Source organism: Monodelphis domestica, chromosome 3 (assembly GCF_027887165.1).
Source record: "Monodelphis domestica isolate mMonDom1 chromosome 3, mMonDom1.pri, whole genome shotgun sequence".
NCBI lineage: Eukaryota > Metazoa > Chordata > Mammalia > Didelphimorphia > Didelphidae > Monodelphis > Monodelphis domestica.
In genome coordinates, this window is record NC_077229.1 from 135,371,099 (window position 1) to 135,380,889 (window position 9,791).

Genomic DNA, 9,791 nt, shown 5'->3' on the forward strand with positions numbered 1-9,791 from the left:
TTACCAAAAGATTTATATAACTATTTGTGTCAAGTCATTCACATAAAAGGTCATTTTGTACTCCAGCTATAGTAGACTCTGTGAAAAGGCAATGGGTAGCACTGGGAATAAGTACTATTGCAAATAAGATCACACAAGTTGTTCTGTTTGCCAAAAATTCAATCAAGATGCATTGAGAAAGAAAGGTTTGGGTGGTAGACCTTTAGCATATTGTCCATTTGAGAGTTTGCAAATTGATTACGTAAGCATGCCAAAAGCTGGAAGATACAAGTTTTGTCTTATAATTTTGTCTTATAATTATTGATAGATTAACAAAATGGCCTGAAGTTTTACCATCTAATACTAATACAGCTAGCTTTGGGGTGAAAGTGTTGCTTAAGGAAATTGTTCCTACGTTTGGTGTACCAATTACCATAGATTCTGAAAAAGGATGACATTTTACATAAGATATCCTGAAAAGAGTCTATGAGAATCTAAGAATAACACCTAACTATCATATTCCTTATCATCCACAAAGTTCAGAGTAATTGGAGTGTGTGAATAGGAAACTCAAAACAGTGGTGGGGAAAATTTGTGCTGAAACTCCTCTAAAATGGCAGGATATTTTCCCCATAGTTTTGTTTTACCTAGGTACAAGACCAAGAACAGATTTACATATATCATCTTATAAAATGCTCTTTGGACATGCTCCATTGCAGGCAAAAACTTGTAAGTCTGTTTATATAGCTCTCTTAGGAAGAGACTGTCAATTTGCTTCATATTTAACTACATTACAACAATGGCTTAGAGAACTGCATAATATGGGAACATTGATCCAATATGGTCCACTGGATTACTCTTCATAATTCTCATCCAGATGATATGGTGTATATGTAAAATTTTACAAAAACATCAGCAATGCAAGAGAGTTGGGTAGGTCCTTATACAATTGTGTTATTTTCGCCATCTTCTGTGAAAGTATTAGGAAGAGATTTGTGTTATCATTGCTCACATATTAAATTAGCTCATGGAACTGATAATGAAAATGTTCAAATTGTAGAAGAAGGAAATGAAGAAGAATTCATGGAAAACTGAGATTTATCAGTCAAATATAGTCTGCAATTGAAAAAAATCAGTAAGGAGAGGACCATTCCAGTGGAAGAGGACATTGTAGTTGAAGAGGATTAAGTAAATTGATGGACATTGTACAAAGACTGAAAGACTTATAAATATTAAAAAGATAAAGACTTTGAAGGGAATTTTAATGAAAAGGATCAAGTGATTGATGGACTAATGGTTCTAAGGAATTTGGGTAATGTAACATAATACAAAATAACATATATTCACAAGCGTTCATTACTACATTTTACTATCATGGTTTTGGAGAGGAAGAATTCATCAAACAAGTTGAGAAGAAAAATCTAAAGTTGTGGTAAGTATTGCACGCAACAGTAACACAAAAATAACACAACAGTAACACTAACATAACACTAACAAAACAACATAACATATCATGAATAACAACATAACAAATATATATACACAAAAACATAAACATGGTTAGGTTATATTGATTCACTAGTTGAATGAGTGAAACAATGTATAGTTAGGGTACTAACAATGTTATACTTAATTACAAAGTAGCTAATTACTAACAAAAATAGTTAGCTACTTAGTTCAGAATAGCAATAGTATAGGTAGGCGAGATTAGTTTTAGGAGATTTTATTATGATAGAGCTAGTTAGATAGATTCCAGTTTAAGATTGATAAGAAAAGGTAAGATGCTGAACTACACTACAAAATACATTGCAACATACATAACAGCATACATTACATAGCACATATGACATATAACATCACATATCACACAAAATTATAAATATATATGTAAATATACATAAATAGTGTGAATTATAGTTAGGATTATAAAATTAATTGTATTATAATGTATATATGTAACATGTGTGTAAATATGAAGTGTGTATATGTATAGCATACATGTATATATTGTATGTATTATGTGTATATATGCAAAACTTATTAAATATATCATATTTGCTAAGTTTTTAACATAGAATAAGGTTATGTTTAATTTTCATCTATTGTTAAATGTATTTTGCAAAAATAAATTTAATGGTTTGGTTTAATTTTTTGGCAAAACTTATGCAATGTTGTGTTCAATGTATATTTTTTCAAAATTTTGTTTAAGTTTGCTGTTTATGCGTTGCAATAGTAGTAGAATTTTCTGTATTAGTTGATAAGAATAATATTTTATGATTTTAATGTTTTGCATGAATTTGTATTTTGACTTTGATGTTATTTGCTTATTTTGCTTTTGCATATATTTGAACTATATTTTGAACTTTGTACTTGATCATTGTATACTTTCCCTTTTTCCTTTCCTTGATTAAATCCCTAGAATAGGATCGTATTAGATAGAATAAGATAGTTGAGAGTAGGTTGTTTATTATTTTGGGTACATATTTTAGTTTAAGGAAAATATAAGTATGTTAGGGCACAAAAGCCAAATTAGTGTTTTCAACATGATTTCAGCTTTGTGCAAAGTGGGGACTGTAGTAAGGGATTTTAACAGGGTAAGCTGACAGCAAGAGATTCTGCAAACCAACATTCCACACAGGACTCTCAGGAGCATAGAGGCAGTTTCTGAGAGCAGATGGCAAACTCCTCTGGAAGAGAAAGAGGGTTTCTGTTTCGTATTTCTGGGCTGGACACAGAGAGCCAGTGATTCCCTCTTCTTTGGCTTTCTTGATATTCTGCCTGTCTTTGCTGCTATTGGTGCTGGTGCTGCTGTCAAATGGATTTCAACAGAGCCATTACTGGGACTACTGCTTAACTCAAAGAGAACTCCTGGTTGTGAGATTCTTTGGCCTTTGGCCTTGTTCCTACAAAAACCTCTAGCCTTAATTACTACTGTAAAAATTTAGTTTAAAATAATTAAAGAAAGTATAAGGGTTTTAATCTCTGTTTTGGGTTAGAAGTTAGGTATCCCCTAATTCCCTTTTTCCCCTCCTCCCCTTAGCTAAATAAACCTGTTATTTTATATATATATATATATATATATATATATATATATATATATATATAGTTTTGAACCCTTCTTTTAACTCATTTATTACAGAGGTACTGTCCTTTTGTCAGTCCCTGCCCTCAAGGAATTTACAATCTAATGGTGGGAGACAACAAGCAAATAAATATATACAAAGTAAGCTACATACAAGATAAATAGGAAATAATTAAAAGAGGGAAATCAATGGAATTAAGAAGGGTTGGAAAAGGCTTCCTGTTGAACATGGGATTTTAGATGGGACCTAAAGGAAGCCAGAGAGGTTAGATAGATTAGACAGATTGATAAACACATACATGCATTGATAGATAGACACAAAGACAAATAATTACATGGAGAGAGAGAGAGAGAGAGAGAGAGAGAGAGAGAGAGAGAGAGAGAGAGAGAGAGAGAGAGAGAGAGAGAGAGAGAAAGGACGGATGGATAGAATAGGATAGATACAGCATTTTTAAGCCTTTACTAAGTGCCAGACACTATGCTAATTGCTGAAAATATAAAGACAAACAAAAATAAACATTGCCACTGACCTCAAAGCATTTAAATTTTAGTGAGAGAACACAACATATAAAACTGAGCTGGAAAGTTGAAGGGTGGGAATATGAGGGAGGACAGAAAAGATTGGAGGTAAAGTGGAGAGTTGGTCTGCAGAAGCATGGAATTGTCCATGTCTGAAAAAAGTGTGTTAGCTGTCATGGAAGCTTCTTGAAATGGAGATGGGACTGACTACTAATAGAGTGCTACCCAGGACAAGTGTGACTGTATGTTGCCTAGAACCAAACCAAGATCTAAAACTAGGAAAGCAATTAGCTCAGATTATTAGGTCAATTTAACAAGCATTTATTAACTGCATTCTGTTCATGAAGACAAAAACAAAAGTCTTTGCTTTAAAGTATCTTATACTGATATCCAAAAAAGCGAATGCTAGGAAAAGGCAAAGGCATTTTGAAATGGAAAAAGAACTAGTTCCTGGGAGGATGAGAAAAAAACCTTACGAATAAGATAGTGCCAGGGGCTATGCTTTAAGGAAACCTAGATATTCCAAGAAGTGTGAGTAAGAAAAGAATAGGTTCCAGACATGGGAGTGCCTGTGCAAACAACTAGAGATGGGAGATGGAATGTCAATACATAAGGAACACCTAGTAGGTTTTTTGGACTAGAACAGAAAGTTCACGAAGATGAATTTATATGTATAACAGTGGTTATCCTGGCCTCTATTGTCTGAAGACCAGGTGGGTTACATTTCACTCCTCCTCCTCTGGTATCTTTAAGAGAGTACAGGAGTGTCTAGGCTGTGCCACTGACTCTAACACCCACCCCTGGTGTTCTCTAAATTTTAAGGGTTCTCTGCACTCCAGTTCCATTTAGCCACTTAAGAATCATATTAAATTTTACAAAGGAATGCTTTCAAAAGTACAGCAAGAAAAATGATACAGCCCTTCTCCCAACACCTAGGGCTCATAATCCACCTCCTCAACTCCTCAGTCTCTGGAAAGGAGAGGGAGATTACATTTGCTACTTAACTCCTTCCTTATATAGTACAGTCCCATTGAATTCCAAGTCCAAAGTACACCCACACACACCTTAAACTGGAGTCTCAGGCATCCTGGCTTCTTGGGGTTTCCCTACTGAGCTTGGCTGCAACATCCAGGCTGGAATCTTGGCTCCTAAGATTGCCAAGACTCAAAGCCAGGTCTGGTGGGAATTGTACCACCTGCTCTTCAAACTGAAATGGACAAATGAAGCTGGTTCAAAAATCCACACCCATTCTTGGGATCACAAAGGAAAGGTGTAGGATGAGGGCAAGGCAGTCTTCTCTTTCCCAGTTAGTTCATTGCACCCCTGCTATGTGGAAACAGGATCTTCTAGACAAAACAAAAAAAATGTGCCTATATCATTCTTGAGGTTTTAAAAATCATCCTGTTCCAGCTATGAAGTCAATAGAAAGAAATCATTGGCACCCATGTGGTAGGGCAATGTCATATAGCTTCTCCCTGGAAAAGGGCACATCTGGGTTTGGTGGTCTGGGAATATGCAAAACCACCATTACAAATATAATGATAATGATGATAGCTAGCATTTATAGAGCTCTTCAAGGTTTGCAAAATGCTTTATAAATATTGTTCTTATTATTGAGTCCTTCAGACAAATTCAACTTTTCATAATTTCATGGACCTTAGAAAGCCATGAGAATTTCTTGGTAAGAATAGTAGAGTGGCTTACCATTTCCTTCTCCAATGGATCCAGTGGTCCCTTTTGTCACATAATCAGAGTGATTTGCCCAAGGTCACACAGCTAGGAAGTATTTGAGGCTGGATTTCTTGACTTCAAGTTCAATGCTGTAGCCACAGCTACAGCTACTTCTTCACAAATATTACTCATTTGAATTTCACAATAATCCTTGGAAGGAAGTATTATTATTATGCTCATTTTATAGATGAGAAAACTAAGTCAGGCAGAGTCTAAAATAACTTGCCCAGAGTCACCCAACTAGTAAGTATATGAAAATATTTTTGAATTCAGGTCTTCCTGATTCCAGGTCCAGTGATTTATCCACTATATCACCTGGATGAAATGTGACAGAGGCTGGCACTAGATAAAAAGTTACAAGCTGAAGAATATGTGAACATGATCACCTTGATGGGGGAGGGGCCCCAGGAGTGGAATCCAGAGGAGGAGGAGACTCTGGCTTGGAGAACAGTGAGGGTCTCTCAGTCTTGAGAAGCTGAAGAGAGATTGTGGGATCTGACCAAGCAATGTCTCTAATCTATTATCAATGATTAGAGCATGTACAGTTTTCTTTTGGAAGGTCAGGTTGGCACCAGCTTTGATATTCTTTAAGATGTTAGTTACTATCATGAACACAAAATAGACTTCGGGTATGAATTGCCAGAGGTAATTTACATCTAGATAATTCATTGACAACTGTGTCCATCCCATAGTCATATTGGTTAATGTCCCAAGAACATTGTCTATCATCCCTGCCACTGTATTATAAATGATACAGTAGCCATAATAAATGGCAATTATTCCTAGCACAGAAGACCAGGGGACAAAGTATATGTAAAAAATTTTGCCAAAGACAAGCCCACAGAGCCCAGATGGATTGGTCCATACAATATAGCTCTCACCACTCCTATGTTGATCAAAGTAGTAGGAAAAGATTCTTGGCTTCACGCATCTCACGTTAAACATCACTATGACCATGATAACACACCAAAAGACAACTTAATGGAAGCCCAAGAATCCGTTCAAACACAGACGTCCCAAGAACAACCCTTGATAAATAAACATAGAGCCCATGAATCCAACAAAATCATACAAGAAGAAATGGAGATACTAAACAGAGACAGTGAAACCAAAATAGAATAATGCACAAGACAGAGATTATAAATTTGGGTTAGTTAGATCAGGGAGGATTAGTGTAGCCTGTGAAACACAGGAGAAGTGGTTCCTTGCAGAACCTAGGAGTTTATTTGGGTGGATTTAGAATCCTTTAGAATTTTAAACCTATATATGAATATCAATCTCAAGTCTAGACTAAAATATCATTAACCTCTAAAATCAACCACATAGGAATAAAATAATTGCCTTACAATCACACATTAAGAAAGATACCTACATTCATTACATTAAAAAAAAGAATCTCACCTGCACACATGAGGATGGCACAAATATCCTGTATAAAGTTTCACTCACATGCATCAACATATTCACTCTTAAATGCATGCACACGTTAATCTTACACACACTCATGATCCTGTAGTTCTGGATACCTGAGATCATCTTTCAAGGTGAGACAACAGGCAAGTATGTATCCTGTAAAGGAGAAGGCACCCCAGACCTGTGACAAACTTCAAGCAATACCAAAGTATGGAAGATACAAGGACAACTGGAAAGACCTTTGAATCAAAGACATTATGGGGAATGAACTTCAGGAAAATGGGTTACATAAGATTAATCATTGATCACATTAACTTCACATATAGGGAAGTACGTTCATATGCACATTGGAATAAATATGCATCCACCACAACATATCTAGAACATGAACAAATTTCACACTCACATTAGGGGCTGTGCCATAAATAAGGACAACCCATAAATTGTATATCTGAAAATAAATCTCTACTACCAGAGGATATATATGTATATATGTATTTAAATAATATGTGACATATGCAAATATGTACAAATAGCAGTATACATGTCTGAGATATATATACATATATATATATATACAGCATAATAATGAACTAATCCAGTAATATAGATAGAAAGGAGCGTTGACATACTAACCATTAATAGACAGGGACAGAGTAGTTTAGGGTAGAAAAGGGAATATTGTAACTAGAGAGGTAATGTAGGGACAGAATAAATCAGATTTCATTTAGATACAAGTTAATATTATATATATATATGTATATATATATATATATAAATGTTATGAATTATTACACTGGAATTAGTATTGCATGATGTATAGGATAGTTCAATTTTACTTAAGTTAAATTTTATATTGATTGCAATAGGAATGACTTTTGTATTAAGAAATTGTTATATTGTAAAAATTTTGTTGGCACATAATAATAATCCTCTTTCCACAACTCAGTCTTGGCATAAGATAGGAACTTAGATTAGCAAATAGACAGATTAGGATAATATTTATTATTTTGGAAGGGGAGAGGTTAGATGGGAACAATAAGTAGCATAGATAGATTAGAATATACATAGAAAATAAGTAACTGGCATGGGCCAAGGTGGCACCATGCGAACAACAGGAAATGAAGGATTTGTGACAGAGGCTGGCACTAGAGAAAAAGTGCCAAGCTGAAGAGTATTTGAAAGTGATTACCTTGATAGGGGAGGGGCCCCAGGAGTGGAATCCGGAGAAGGAGGAGACTCTGGCTTGAAGAACAGTGAGGGTCTCTCAGTCTTGAGAAGCTAAAGAGAGAAGTTGGGGAAAAGACTTTTTCCTGAGTGTTACCCATTTTTCCTGCTGGTAACTGGAAATCTTTACCCCCAACACTTCCCAATTGAAGGGACTTTCTGAAGAGAAACCTGAGCAGACTTTACCTCAGCTCCTGTTGTCCTGTTGTGAGTCAACCTGACTTTGTCTCAGGGGGCTCAGGCTGCCAAGGCCTGAGTTCCCCCCCAAACTTGAGGAGGGAGGGGAAAGGGTTTAGATAGAGACAGGGACCCTTTCTCCCCACTTTCCTTTCCCATTCTTCCCTGCCTGTTATTCCTTTTGTATTACCTGATTGAGTTAACATTAAAAGTTATCTGTTAAAAGCTGAGTGTGAGTGAATGGATCAAGGGGAGACCTTTTGGTCTCAAGTAGTGGAGGGGGGACAAGAGGGACAAGAGAGAATCTGGGAGAGCAGCTTTAGCTAAAGAGGGAAGGCAAAAGGGGGAAAATCTTCAAATCCCCCTCTCCTCTCCCTGAGCCAACTCGTTTAATCTGCTATCTCCCCTGAACCCCGCTTTAAGAAGTGGGTTCTCCTTTCTTTCCCCCTCTCCATACCAAAAGTCCAAGCTTCCCTCAGGGTACAAAAACTTCCCCGCTTTTATTTTTTTAATACAGAAACAAGCCTGGAAATGTAGGTAAGAGCTAGACTGGGGACGTTCATCAATTGGGGAATGGATGAACAAGTTGTGGTAAATGCTTGTAATGGAATACTATTGTGCCATAAGGAATGGCAAGCAAGAGCATCACAAAAATGCCTGGAAAGACTTATATGAAGTAATGCAAAATGAAATGAGCAAAGCCAGGAGATCATTGTACAAAGTAACAACAAAAATGCATGATGATCAACTGTGAATGATCTATTATCAGCAAGGCAAGGATCCAGGACAACTCCAAGGGACTCATGACAAAAAAAGGATGTCTATCCATCACCATAAAGGAACTGACAGGGTCTGAATATAGATTGTAGCATGCCATTCTTCACTTTATTTCCTCTGTGAATTTTTCTCTTATTTAAGAATATGCATCTTGTTTCATAACATGATGGATATGAAAATATATTATATTATAACATAACACATATACGACCTATATCATATTACCCATCTTCTTGGGCAAAAGGAAAGGATGAGAAGGAGAGATATCAGAATATCAGAAAATATCAGAAATATCAGAAAACAAATATTAAAAACTGATACCTAAAAAAGAGAGCCAGATGGAGGAGACCTTTAAACAGCATGCTAAGGATTTTGGTGATTTATGCTGGAGACATTGTCAGGGTTTTTTTTTTTTTTAATATGAGAACAAAATGGTCAGATATGTATTCTAATAATAACAATTTGGGTAGCTGCATAGGGGGCTGGATTAGAGAAAGGAGAGAATGGAAGCAGGGGGACATATTAAGAAGTGACAACAGTGATGTAGGAGAGAGGTCATGAGGACTCAAACTATTTGATTGGAGATAAGAGGACTGATGCAAGATATGTTGCAAAGATAGATTCCACAGATTCCACAAGACATGGTAACTGAGAGGAATGAAGATGGAGAAAGGGGTCATTGGATTTAGCCAATAAAGGATTGGCACTTATTATTGGAGATAATCCTCTCATTTGAATGGTAGTGTCAGAAGCTTGATAGCAAGAGATTGAGAAGTAAAAAAGAGATGAAAAAAAGGAATCAACCAGAATAGACACCCTTTCTAAGATCATAAGTCTTGAGCTAGAAGGGACCTTAAAGGTCACTGAGATTTAATTTCTCATTTTA

General features: G+C 36.0%; 1 long non-coding RNA gene across 1 annotated transcript in view; it reads right to left on the minus strand.

The window, feature by feature from the left end:
* The window catches only part of LOC130458332 (uncharacterized), a 43,594-nt gene that overhangs the window by 25,285 nt on the left and 8,518 nt on the right, over positions 1-9,791 (minus strand). The window contains exon 4 of the long non-coding RNA XR_008917505.1: positions 7,917-8,005. This is a non-coding gene — a long non-coding RNA (uncharacterized LOC130458332). The remainder of the gene's footprint in view (positions 1-7,916; positions 8,006-9,791) is intronic.